A 14,866-nucleotide genomic window follows, 5' to 3' on the forward strand; every position below is an offset into this window, starting at 1 on the left:
AAGTCTGCACCAAAGGGGTTTACAAGCTATTTGGGGTAATAACATGTATATGTGTGTGTGTGTGTGTGTGTGTGTGTGTGTGTGTGTGTGTGTGAGTACAAAGTAAATACAGGGATTTTTTGTTTGGTTGGCTTTTGAGGAAAAGAAGGCAAGAACAACACTAAGAGTGGCAATTAACTTGAGTTTTGAAGGAAGGTAGGGATTTTAATAATATTAGATAAAGAAGAGAATGTGAGTGTGTGTGTGTGTGTGTGTGTGTGTGTGTGTGTAGTCACCTGAAGAAAGACAGAGGTGGGAGGTAGAACACCATCTGTAATGAAAAGTAACATTCTGGGCTAAAATTCTATAGGGAGAAAGTCATTTCAGAATTCATGAGGTTAGAAATGTGTGATGAGGCCAGAAAGGTAGGTGGGAGAAAGGTTACAAAAGGTTTTTGTTTTGTTTTGTGGTGAGGCAATTGGGGGTTAAGTGACTTGCCCAGGGTCATACAGCTAGTAAGTGATATGTGTCTGAGGCCGGATTTGAACTCAGGTCCTCCTGAATCCAGGGCCCGTGCCTTACCCACTGTGCCACCTAGTTGCCCTAGGGTGTTAAACATCAAACAGAGGGATTTTTATTTGACTCTAGAGACAAGAGGGAGTTCATTGTGAAGGACAGTGGCATGGTATGAAAAGTGTATTAGGAATATGACTTTTGTAACCCTGTGAAAATGCATTACAGAGAGGAGAGACATGAAGCAGAGATATCAATTATAAAGATATTTCAATAGTTCTGGAAAGATATGCTAAGAACTTAAATTAAAGTACTGGTCTTGTGAGTGAATAGAAGAGGACAAATGCAAAAATTGTGGAGGTATAATGAAGAAAATTAGGCCACTGATGGGACACATGAAATGAGGGAATGTGAGAAATAAGATATAACTCAAAATTTTTATACCTAAGTCACTGGAAGCTTTCTCCATAAATATGGAGAATATATAAAGAAGGTTGGGTTTTAAGGAAAAGATAATGAGTTTACTTTTAGATATGTTGAATTTGAGAAGGCTATGGGACAACCAGTTCAAAATGTTCAGTGGGAAGTTAGTGATGAGGCAATAATGCTCAGGAAAGATACTGAGGCATTATATAAAGATCTGGGAGTCATTCATATAGTAGTGAAGATTGAATTCTTGAGAACTGATGAGGTGTCTGAGAGAGGAGAAGCTCTGAATAGGGTTTTGATCTGCAGTCACAGTAGAAGGGTGGAGTATGTATGGAAGGTGATGTAGCAAAAGTAACTGACAGGGAGCAGTCATACAGGTAGGAAAAATATAAGAGGGAATACTGTCTTGAAAATCCAGAAAGAGAAAGAGTATCTAGGAGGAAAAAAAATTGGTCAGAACTAGAAAATATAGCAACGAAGCTAGATATTTAAGGATAGAGAGAAAGCCTTTAGATTTTCTGTTTATGAGGTCATTTGTCCTTCAAATAAAAGATTTTCAATTGAGTGATGAAATTCATCTTGTTTCTTTTCCTACCTGTATGACTGCTCCCTGTCAGTTACTTTTGGTACATCATCTTCCATACATACTCCACCTTCTAACTGTGGCTGCAGATCAAAACCCTGTACAGAGCTTCTTCTCATCTCTCAGACACTTCATTAGTTCTCAAGATTCAATCTTCACTAACTATGTAGATGAAACCTAAAAAAAACCAAAGAGTTAAGAAGTAACTGATGGGCAGCTAGATGGCACAGTTGATAAAGCACCAGCCCTGGATTCAGGAGGACCTGAGTTCAAATCTAGCCTTAGGCACTTGACAGTTACTGTATGACACTAGGCAAGTCACTTAACCCTCATTGTCCAGCCCCCCCAAAAGGTAACTGAAAGGAGAAAACCTGAATGAAACAATGATGTAGACTCATTTTTTAGGCACTTTGCAAACCTAAGTACCATAAAAAAGTTTTTGTCTACTTAGCTCCAAAGGGCAAATTAGCCCTCTGGTAGAAAGTAGGTGGGACCTTCTTTCATTAAAGCAAAACAAAAGAACCAATTTCCTAAAAATGACCCTTCCAAAAGTGGAATAGTTTGCCGTGGGAGGTAGTGATTTTTTCCCTCAAGAAAAAGTCTCTGGTGAAGGTTAGATGACAACTCATGGGGGATGTTGTAGAAAGCATCAATTTTGAGATTTAGGCTCTACTAGATGGGTTCTTGGTTCTCTGAGTTTCTGTGCTTCTGCCATGCATCCATTTAGGGCTGATGATTTCAGTCTGTACCATATTCAGGATGCTAGATTTTTTTTTTAATGTTTGTTAAAGGAGACTCATTAAAGACAGAACTTTTACTTCCCATTTAATTTATTCATCCCAAGTAGACACAAAGAGTTAATTATGTAACTCATTGTGGATCCATTTGAAAACATTTGAAATGTAACTATAGCACACTCAAAAGTTCTCTTTCTCAGAATATAAAAAGGCCTATGAAGGTTAGTTAAAAAAGAAGTAGCGGTTGCTATGACATTTAAAGAAAGATATTCTAATATCATGACACTGACTGACCCAACACACAGAGGGGGGAAAAGAAACTTAGTGGTTCCAATGAACAGAAGTATGAAAAAATACTTCTTACACACTTAATAATAGATGTATTTGGAAGGAGTCTTCATATTACCTAACTTCTTAAGGTCAAAATAGAATACATTATTATTTTTCCTAGTAAGTGCCATGTAATCTCAGTATATACTTTAATTGTATCTCTTCTACTTTGGATTCATTTTTAGGCGAACTACCTAAGTATAATAGATAAAGAAATAGAGCCCATGGCTCCTCCATGCTAATCCTTTCTCTGTTGGTGACTATTTAAATTAGTCAAACTTGCCTCAACTTTTAGCTTCAGAATTACTCTTTCTCACTAATAAAGAGTTAGTGATAACATTTCCCTTAAAAGATCTGGGCATGGGGGCAGCTAGGGTGGCGTAGTGGATAGAACACGGGCCCTGGAGTCAGGAGTACCTGAGTTCAAATCCGGGTCTCAGACACTTGACACTTATTAGCTGTGTGACCCTGGACAAGTCACTTACCCCAATTGCCTCACTAAAACAAAACAAAACAAAACAAACAAACAAAAAACATCTGGCCATAACTGAATCAATTATTTTAAAGTATTGAGTAAATACACAACCCTAACACTGATAAGATGATAAATTAGATGCACCTTTGCCAGGAGAAGCTCAGCAACACTGAGATTTGTTTTTGTTTTTGTTTTTTTGAGGGGGTGTTAAAATCTATTTAATGCTGCTCCAATGGTATAATGAATTGATAGAGAGCCAAACTTGGAGTTAGGAAGCCCTGGTTTCAAAATCTACCTCTGATACATACTGACTCTATTACCTCATATAATTAATTCTGAAACTCTCTAAGACTATAAATTGTAGAGCAGCTCCTTTTCCTGAGATGGAAGGAAATGAGAACAGCTAAACCTCAACTGATTTCTTTATACCCAAACCTTCCCCCTGTTAAGGGCTAAAATTCTAGCTAGTCTGTCTAAAATATCCAATGAGTGGTCGTCAATAAATTATAAGCTTTAGCAAGAGTTAGACTTTTAAGCATTTATTAAAGAGAACAAGAATTTGGTAAAGAGAGAGAGAAAGGCCTAGATTCCTATCTATTAAAGGGAGAGCATATTTCTAGCTCCGACAGCCCGTGCATGGGCTACGCACAACAGTCCGGGCTGCTAAGCACTCCACTTCCGGGTGCGAGCAAGGAGAGAATGGAAGTGGGATCTTTTTTTCCTGCTCTCCTGTCCAAGGACTGGCATGACACACAGACAGATGCTGACTGGAGTTGGATGCAGCCCGGCTCTCCGTTAGCAGCACATGCCTGATGCGGCTCTCCTCCCCAAAGGTGGCCTTGGGCTTTTGGTGAGTTTTATATGGAATATAGACTAAGCTTAGACTTAAGACTATTTGTTTTGTATTTCTACTTTCCTATCCCTCTAATCAACATCACCTTGTAACTACCAAACAATAAAAGCTCTAACTAGAGACCAGAAGCTTCTTCCATTTACTAGTCTGGGAGATAAATTAAGGGAAAGATTAAAGAGGGAGATTAATGCTCTAGTATTCAATTTTAAATCTCACACCCTTTTTCTTACTTCCCTATTACTAGTGTACCACCATGTTCCCAGTCCATCCATAGAAATCTCAGTGTCATCATTAACTCATTGCTCTCTCTCACACACCTCCCCCCATATCTAATCTGTTGCCAAAACCTATCAGGTCTAACCTTTGGAACATCAAATGCTTCTTGATTCTCTGATAACTGACACTACCCTGGTTCAGACCTCATCACCTCCCACTTAGACTATTATGATGATAGCCTACTGGTTGCCTGGAGTTTTTGTTCGTTTGTTTGTTTTTGTTTTTTCTTTTGTTTTGTTTTCCCCACTCCAGTCCAGCCTCACTAAGTTGTCAAACTGATTTAGCCAGACCTCAGGTCTGACCATATCACATGACTCAATAAACTCCAGTGACTCCCTATGACCTCCAGGATATAAAATCCTTTTTCACATTCAAGAACCCTTTATAACCCAACCCACACATAACTTTTACAGTCTTCTTATGCTTTGCACCTCCCCCTTCTCTGCCATATCCACATAATCTGTGATCCAGTGATACTCTCCTTAATATTCTTCATGTAAGGTATTCCATCTCTCAACTCGGGACATTTTCACTGCTTTCCACAATGACCAGAATTTTCTGCCTCCTGGCTTCTCTGGCTTCCTTCACATTCCAGCATAAATCTCACCTTCCATAGGGAGCCATTCAAGTACTTTGATTCTAGTGAATTCCAGACGCTGATTATTTAAAATTTATTATGTACATAGTTGGTTTATATACAGTTGTTGCATGTTGCTTCCCCCATTAGACTCTGACCCCCCAGAGCATGAACTGTCTTTTTGCCTTACTTTGTTTCCTGAGCACTTAGTACAGTGCCTGGTATATAGTAGGATTTAATACAGATTTATTGCCTGACTAACTGCTCTGTTTGAAAGAGGGAGTTTACTTATTGGGAGATCCTAATTCAGTGGAAACACAGGCTTGCTCCAAAATAGTCACTAAATATATCAAAGATGTTAGTCATTCTTATACATACTTTGTAAATTTTTTCTTTTAAACACACCTTTCAAGATACTGTTTTACCGGAAATATATTTATACATGTATACTTTTGATTTACTGTCATGCTGAGAGCAGTTATGGACTCATGGGGATTCAAGTTTATAGCAGAGTGCCAGGTAATTAGAGAAATGACATTAGACTGCTGTTTATTGTCTAGGGAGGTCATGAATGACAATGTCGGGTGACACAAGGGCAAATGAGAAAGAAGCACATAGTGTGATGTGCCACCTGACAAAGCAAGGTACCTGGAAAAGGAATCCAACAAAAACTGAATTGGTCCTTCCATGAGTCTCTTGCAAAACTTATTGCCTGCTGTTCTGAGCAGCAGTTAGCCCTAACAAGACAATCCCTGAGACAGACTAATAAACTCACAGTAAATATTATTCTCCCCTATGTGTCTTTTCAGCAGAGAAAATTACAGAGGCAGACATCCTTGTTGGGATATGGTAAACATGTCCTTTGTCAGGGAATTGTGTTATGTTTTCACAGTGTCATAAAACATGATGCAATTTCCTCATTCATCTAATGATCATATTCATTTCTGCAGTAGATATTGTTTTCCTTTATTTATATTTCTATACATGTGCAATAGCATAAACACAAACATATATATACATACATAGTCACATATAGAGTTATATAATTATATTCTACTTGATAGAAAGTTAAAGAATGGTAAAATTCCTTAATAAATAATAATCCAGTCAGACAATAAATCATGTATATACCTTTCTCTTGGTCTTTCTTGATATGATTGGAAAATGTCATCTGAAGAAAAATACCTTCCTAGAAACAGAAGATAGAGACGTTATTTGTTTAAATGGATTTTCCTTTATTAAAAATGCATTAATATGTATAACATTAAATGATTCAAATCTGAAACACAATTTGGGGATATGGGAGGTGTAGCAATAAAGTAAGAATAATGGCTGTGCTTATAAAACATCATTATGGGCTTTAAACAGGGAAACCTAAACAAAAGGAGCTTGTAATAGCTTCTAGTTTTAACTTCAACATGATTGGTTTCAAGGAAGCTACACCAAAAGACAGGACCTCTTACAGTAATATAAGGAGTTGTCTAATTGTTTTGCAATTTTCCTAAGGAACTTTGGCTTGTAAAGCAACACAGAAATAGCCTGTGTAAAAGAGGATATAATTACTGTATTAACTAAGAAAGTATCAGCATTCTAGTAATGGATGTAAGAAAGTAAGGGAGAAAAACCATTTGGCTGTTTTCCATTAATTAAAGGTGGAGGAAGCATTTTGCTTTAATCACCATATAGCCAGTGGTAAAATAAGTTTAACATAATGCCTGAGTTATGTGGGAAAAATGGGTCCTGATTTGCCATGTTTATACACATAAATATAGGTGCAGGTATAAACTACATCTAGACCGAATGTAGATACATCTAGATTCAGTACCACAATAATTCTCCTTCTAATATATGTTACCAGGAAAGAGAAAAAAGTTTATTCAGTTTGGCATCTGCATACACTGTTAGAGCAAAACTTTAGAATTTTCACTTCACTAATCAGCAAACCCAATTAGTCCCATAAGGGTGCATTTCTTGGCAAATATTTAATAGTGGAAAATAATAGAATTCTTTATGTTCACAACTTCACAGCTTCTATAGATCATGAATTTTACTTATAAATTATGAAATCAAACTCATTACATCTTGACTATTTCTGAATAAATAAAAATTAGTTATATTTCTATGGACTTTTAAGGTTATTTCATGTATCCAGAATCTAAGAAACTATTGTGAACTCCTTTACTTCTAGAAATGTAAAGGACTCAAGGTGTATTTATTACTTTGAGGAGACTGAACAGAAAATAATACTGCAGTATTGCAGAATATAGCAACAGTAACAATTTGGGAGAATGTTATTTTTTCTGGCAGGGATTAGATTAGCTTTTATTCTCTAAAATTATAAGATTATTTGTCCTCTTTCTCTCCAGGAATTCTTATGAGCAATGATTTTATAGGAGCTATTAAATTAAAAGGGCAATATTACTACTGCTAAGAGATGGGATGGGTGGGATAGAGCACCTGAAGACAATAGATAATAGTCAATATGGGTTCCTGAGCTTGTGTCATTGGCAAAACTGTAAGGATGTTTTTTATGCCCCTTTTCCAGATGATGATAACATTTTCCAGATGTTCAATAACAACCAGCTCTCTGGAAGGAAAGAAAAGGATTAAATTGCCTTGCATGCTTTTTCCTTCCCTCTAGAGAGCTGGTTGTTAAATATCTAATGGCACATCCCTGGATATATGTCAAATTAGAAGGATTCTCTACCAAATTATTCCAGTGTTCTATCCTTGGTCTTGTGTTATTGAATATTATCATCATCTTGAAAAGGGCATAGAAGACATCCTTACCAGTTTTGCCAATAACACAAGCTCAGGAAGGATAGTTTGCACATTGAATTACAGTATTAAAAAATATCATCAGGAAATAATATTAAAACAAATCAACTAAAATAGGGTTTTATAAGGTAAGTGTAAATTCTTAACTTGGATGGGAACTAAATGAAGTGAAGCATGGCTAGTTATTAGTTCATATAAAAAACATCAGAGATTTCAATGGCAAAATGTAAAGGCTAAATAAACTAATACATTTTTAACCTACATTGAGAGGCTTGGGGATTGCATTCATTACTAGGAATAAAACAATTATATTGCCTATGTCTTAATGATAAGTATTTCTATTTTCAATGCAGGATACTGTATTTTAAGAAGGGCACTCAAAATCTGGAAAATACTGAGGGTCAATAGAACTTTAAAAGTCCTTAAGTTCATTTCATATGAGGATCAATGTAAGGAACTTGGAATGTTTTAGCCAGGAGAAGGAAAAATTTAGGGGATATGAGAGTTCTCTAAAATAAACTAAAGAGAAACAGAAGATCTAGAACATCAAATTATATTTTTAAAAGTATGAAGGACCGAGAAATATTGCTTCTAACATTCCATTTATATTATAAATCAGAAATCATAAAAGCTACTTGGTATTGATTAAAAAAAATAAAATCAGATCAATGGAACATACTGGAAAAGGTAGAGTGGGGGGGGTGCAATAAAAGTAAACAATCCAGTGTTTTATAAATTCAAAAAACTGTGTATTTGACATGAACTTCTGGGAAAACTGGAAAGTGATCTGTTGGAAATTGAGCAAAGACTACAGTTTTATGTCAAATTCAATAATAATTTTAAAAAGATTCATGATTCACATCATTTAAAAAAAACACGAGGACTCCCATGAGCTCCAGATAAACCTGTCCACACATGCCCAAATAATGTGGTAAAAAAACCAAAACCCAGAATAGCATAATGCACATAAGAACAGAGTGAGACTATTTCTCTGAAGCAGAGGGCAATTTTGATCACCTACTGATCAGGCTGAACAACTGAGGCATGCAGTTGGGACCCAGCCAGGGACAGCACGTCCAGCGCTGTCAGAGTCTTCAGCACCAGCAAGCATCTGAGGCTCTGATCACAGATTGGTGAGGGGGTTTGGTGGTAGGCCAGGGTGATGTGAAGGCAGTATTTGCTGGAGTTGGGGCAAAGTGCCTTGGTTCTGAACCAGTGGGCTGAATCGAGTTGTGGTGGCCCAGTGGGGGAGGTGCAAAAGCACACCAAGCTTCCAACCATAGAGAATCAGCATTCAATCAGACTTTTGTTTCCAAGTCAAAAAGAAAGTGGCTGTGGTTACTCACAAGCCAGGCAGGCTGAGAAGAAGCCCAATCACCTCCTGGGCCACGAACAGAGTGTCCTGGAAGCAGCACTCCACATTAAGAAGGAGTTAAAAGCCAAGAAATAGTAAGCCAGGATGAGTAGGCAGAGGAAACAGAAGACCATGGAAAACTTCTTTGGGGGAAAGGTAGACCACAATACAACCTCAGAAGAAGAAGTTAATAACAGGGTCAAAGCTCCAACATCCAAAGCTTCAAAGAAAAATATGAACTGGTTGTACACCATGGAAGCTTTCAAAAGAGACTTTGAAGAGATAGTAGGAGAGATAGAAGGAAGATGTAGAGAAAGAGAGGAAAGAAAGGAAAGAGAAATGAGAGCAATGCAGGAGAGTCATGAGAAAAAAAGTCAATAGCTTGAAAAGTCAAATGGAAAAGGAGATAAAAAAAGCTGTCTGAAGAAAATAATTGCCTAAGAATTAGGATTGAACAAATGGAAGCTAGTGACCTTATGAGGAACCAAGACACAGAAAAGCAAATCCAATTGAATGAAAAAAATAGAGGGCAATGCGAAATATCTCCTTGGAAAAACAGCTGACCGGAAAAATGAATCTAGGAGAGATAATTTGAAAATCATTGGACTACCTGAAAACCATGTCCAAACAAGAGCTTAGACACCATCCTCCAAGAGATTGTGAGGGGAAATTGCCCTGATATTCTAGCAGCAGAAGGTAAAATAGAAATTGAAAGAGTCCCCCAATCACCTCCTGAAAGATATCCCAAAAGGGAAACCTCCAGGAATATTATAGCCAAATTCCAGAACTTTCAGGTCAAGAAGAAAATATTGCAAGCAGCTAGAAAAAAGGAATTCAAATACTGCGGAGCTCCAATAAGGATAAAGCAAAATCTAGCAGCTTCTACATTAAAGGACTGGAGGGGCATGGAATATGATATTATAGAGGGCAAAGGAACTGGGACTAAAGCCAAGAATCACATACCCAGCAAAACTAAAGATAATCTTTCATAGGAAAAATGGAATTTCAATGAGAAAGAGGACTTTCAGGTATTTGTTAGGAAAAGACCTGAACTGAACAGAAAATTTGACTTTCAATACAAGATCCTGGAGAAGCATAAAAAGGTAAACAGGAAAAAGACTTCAGGAAGGATATTAAAAGATCAAACTTTTTAATATTCCTACATGGGAAGATGATACTTTGAACACATAAGAACTATCTCAGTAGGGGCAGCTAGGTGGCGCAGTGGATAAAGCACCTGCCCTGGAGTCAGGGGTACCTGAGTTCAAATCCGGCCTCAGACACTTAACATTTACTAGCTGTGTGACCCTGGGCAAGTCATTTAACCCCAATTGTCTCACTAAAAAAAAAAAAAAAAACTATCTCAGTAAGGAATTCACAGAAGAGAAGACACAGGTCTGAACTGAATATGAAGGGATGATAGCTGTAAAGCAATTATGTTTGTCTGGGGCCAGATTTGGGCTTGGGGCCTCCTGGGTCCAGGGCTGGTGCATTGTCCACCTGTGCCACCTAACTAACCCATGATGACATCTTCAAAATAGGATTGAGGTGTAGGAGAAATAGACTGGGGAGGGGGAAGGGGAGAGATTGGTCTGCAGAGAGGTAGTTAACATGAAGGAAACAAGAAAAAAGTTTAGGGAGGGGAGGGGAAGAGGGGAAAAAATTGGGGAGTGAGTGAACTTTAATATCATCAGAATTGGCTCAAAGAAGGACTAACATATATACTCAAATAGGTATAGGAATATATTTTTGCCCTGAGGGAGGGCTGGGAGAAAAAGGTGGGGGGAGAGGGAAGGAGGGAAGGGCAGATTCAAGGAGAGAGCAGTAAAAAGCAAAACACTTTCGAGGAAGGTGAAGATGTTCTGCATTAACTGCACAAGTGTAACATATTGAATTGCTTGATTTCATAGGGAGGGTTGAGGAGGGAGGGAGGAAGAAAATTTGGAACACAGAATTAGCTCAAAGACCTTTAACTCATCAGAGTGGGCTCATGGAGGGAATAACATTCACACTCAGTTGGGAGGAGCAATCTATTTTAACTCTATGGAAAGGAGGAGGGGAAGAGGATAAGGAAGGAAGGGTGAAAAAAAGGAAGTGCAGAGCAGGGGAGGGGACAGTCAGAAATAAAAGACTTTTGAGGTGGAATGGGTTAAAAAAGGATAAAAAAATTGAGTAAATATCATGGGAAGGGAATAGGATGGAGGGAAATAGTTTATGTTGATTGATTATAATGGCAAAACGTATGGTACCTACCTTGCTGAGCTATTATGAAGAAAATTATCTGTCAAGTTTAAGGTATTATATACAGGTTATGATGAACAGGAACATGTCAGAAAAATCTGGAAAGACCTACATTAACTGAAGCACAGTGAAATTTACTGTACACAAAATAACAGCAATAGTGTAAGATGATCTGCTGGGAAGCAATGTGGATACTTTCAGCAAGGCAATGATCCAATATAACCCTGAAGGGCTTATGAAAATGGCAACCCATCTACAGAGAGAGAATGGATAGTATCTGAAAACAGATGGAAACACATTTAAAAAAATTTTTTTTCCTCTTTGAAAATTCCTCAATCTGAAGTTTTGACTATTTTCTCTCACAACCTAGCTAATGTGGGAATGTTTTCCATGTCTATTCATGTATAACTTATTTTGATTAATTTCTATCCAAATAGGGACAGAGACAGTGACAAAAGAGAAAATTGCAAATTTTGATTATAGAATTAATAACTTTTGAACAAAAGGAAACTAATCCATCTATGTAAAAAAAAGGAAAACAAATGAGGGGAAAAAACAACTTTGTACCAAATAGTTCAGATCAGTTTGGGGTATTTAAGCTATATAAATAACAAGAGAAAAAATATGTTTAAAAGCCATTCCATATGTGTATATATGTATGCATTCAAAATATGAAAAAAAACTTCTTAAAAATGGAAAATTTTTAACTATTGCTAGAAAGTAATATGGAATTATGCAAAAAAATGGCTAAAATGTTCATATCCTTTGACCTAGAGACCAATTTGTTGTGGCATAAATTTCAAAGAGGGCAATGTCAAAAAGAAAGGCCCTATAGGGCCATATATATGCTATAATAGATACAGCATCACTTTTTTGTTGTACCAAAATATTTTTGACATTTATTAGTTTTGCTGATTTTTTCTTCTTCTTTTTCTTCTTCCTGTTTTTTAAAAAAATTTATATATTATAAGTAATGTACGTCTAAAAGAGAATGGCAAAAGGGAAACAAGAGAAATAGCCAGGAATAATTTAATTTATTACCTAGAATTTTGGAATCTTGATTATAGGAGATTCAAAAGAATGATAAGTAAAAGTAGGATCCTGTGGGCTAAAATTCTATAGGGAGAAAGCCATTTCAGAATGTATGAGAAGCTTTCAGTAATGAAATTATGAATACCAAAAGACAAAGACTTCTAATTAGGAAAAAAAATGATTTTACTAAATATACCAATGTTAATACATAGTGAATTCATAAAAAATTTAATTTTTTAAAGTCATAAGATGAAAAGGTAAATAAGGACTGGTAATGGAATGAACACAAACAGTTTGAAATAATCCTTTAAGAAGCACATGAGATGGTTTTAAAATTATAAGAAAGCTAATACAGATGATGAAAACATTCTGATGATGAATATGTTTGTCATGTTTTCTAAAGAACAAATATAAGTGTTAAAGATTTAAGATAAGTAAGAGAATATTAAAGAAAAGGAGGCAAAAGACTTATCCCTGGGTGGTTAGCATCAATGGGTCCTGATGAACTACAAACTGTAGTCATGAAGGAACTCCTAGTTTGCCGACTCATTGGAATTGAGCTTAGAAAGTTCATAGAAAATGAAAGAAAAGGTCCTTAAAGTTTGGAGATCAAATGTTTCTTTGATTATTACAAAAGAAAAATTAGGTCTGACCACTATAGCCTGGTTAGCTCTATATTGATTTCTGGAAAATTCTAGAAGGAGAATGTTAGAAAAGATAACTGGTTTTTAGAAAAGCAAGCAGTGATCAACAGGACTGCTATGACTTCCATGAAATAAGCCATATAATACCAATCAGTTTATTTTTTAGATAGATCAAATAAATGTATTGATGAAGTAGTCATGTTTTACCTATTGAACAGACATGGAAAATTCCAGGTCATATGGGCAACAAGATGGTAGAATAGACATTTACTCCAATTGCCATGATTTCTCAAATCTCTCCAGGACAGAAATTATGTAACAAAGATAAAACAACTTCAGCTAATGTCCATGGTTTAAACCAAGGCTTCTTAAACATTTTCCTCTCATGATCCTTTTTGCCTCAAAATTTTACATGACCCTGCACATATAGGTATATAAAATAGGTATACAAATCAAACATTAACTGCCAAATTTTTCTTGATCTCCACATTCAATTACACAACCCCACATTCAGCTATGTGAAACCATATTAGGTCATGAACCACAGTATAAGAAGCTGTTGTCTTAGGACATTTTCCGAAAGAAGGTTAAAAAAACAACACCTTGGAACTGAGACTCAATAATTCTGAGCTCATTCCACAACTCTTCCCTACCTTCCATGCTACCAGCTTCAAGGCTTCACTAGCAGATCCAAGGACATAGGCTTATAACAAAACCTACCCATTCTTAGCCAAACAAATGACAGGAGCTCTTACAAAGAAAAATAACTTTTATTCCTTGAAACTGAAAAGGTACTACACTGATAACATTATTTTTATCTAGTCTAAGAAGGGAAGTGGTTGCATGGGGGGGAAATTATTTGTATCAAATTTCAATGGTAATAGCTTTTCATGGAAGTTGTAGTAATAATGAATAAATATGCTTAAGACGAATAAGCATTCCATAATAGATAAATGGACAAAGTATATGAATGAACAATTTTCAAAAGAGGAACTTCAACGTAATCATAACCACATTGGTACTTCAAATTAGCAATAATAAAGTAGATTCAAATCAAAACAACTTTGAGGTTTCAACTCACATCCTACAAATTGGGGAAAAAAGGCAAAAGATGGAATCAATTTTGGGAGTTGAAGGAGATAGACACACTAATACATTGTTTGTTGAACATTGGAGTCATGCTATCATATTTGAAAGCAATTTAGAATTATTCAAGTAAAGTTTCTAAGTATTCATTCTCTTTGAACTTGATTCTCCATTTCTGAAATTATATTACAAGGAAGCCAATGATAGAAAAAAATGTTCCCATATATTCCAAAATATTTATATCAATACTTTTTGATACATAGGTATTAGAAAAAAATATATTCCCATCAGTTGTGGAATAGCTAAACAAATTGTGGTTACATGAATGTAATTGAATATTATTATGTTGTAAGAAATGATGCATGTGATGAGTACACAAATGTATGGAAAGTTTTATATTAATTGATAAAAACTGAATGAAGCAGAACCAAGAAAAAGAAAACTATGTACATGTGTGCATTACACATTATATATATATATATATATATATATATATATACATATATATATAAGTAAATATAAGAATTACTCACCAAAAATATAAAAAAGTAAATGTAACAGAATTATAAATATCAAGTGAGACTCAAATGAAGAAATATGAGACAGTATCCCATCTTACTCCTATGTAGAGATAGGAGATTAATGTACATTTTTTGGACTTTTTCAATTTATTAGTTATACTGATTTTTTTCCCTCTCTAAGAAAACACTATTTATGTTAGGGGATGACCCTTGGGCGGGGAAATGATACATGGGACACTATGGTGATATAAGAAACAAATATCAGTAAAATTATTAATAAATTATACATAGAAAATGAAAAGACATTGAGATGTGGGCTCAATGATAGTATTATTAGATAGATATGGTATTATAAAAGTTTTGACACAATGATAGGCATTAATATTTTTACATCAGGTTGCTAGCAGACATCCATTAAGAGTGCCCCAGTGAGCTTTCCTTGGCCCTTTGATGTGGAA

This window comes from Dromiciops gliroides, chromosome 1, assembly GCF_019393635.1.
Source record: "Dromiciops gliroides isolate mDroGli1 chromosome 1, mDroGli1.pri, whole genome shotgun sequence".
NCBI lineage: Eukaryota > Metazoa > Chordata > Mammalia > Microbiotheria > Microbiotheriidae > Dromiciops > Dromiciops gliroides.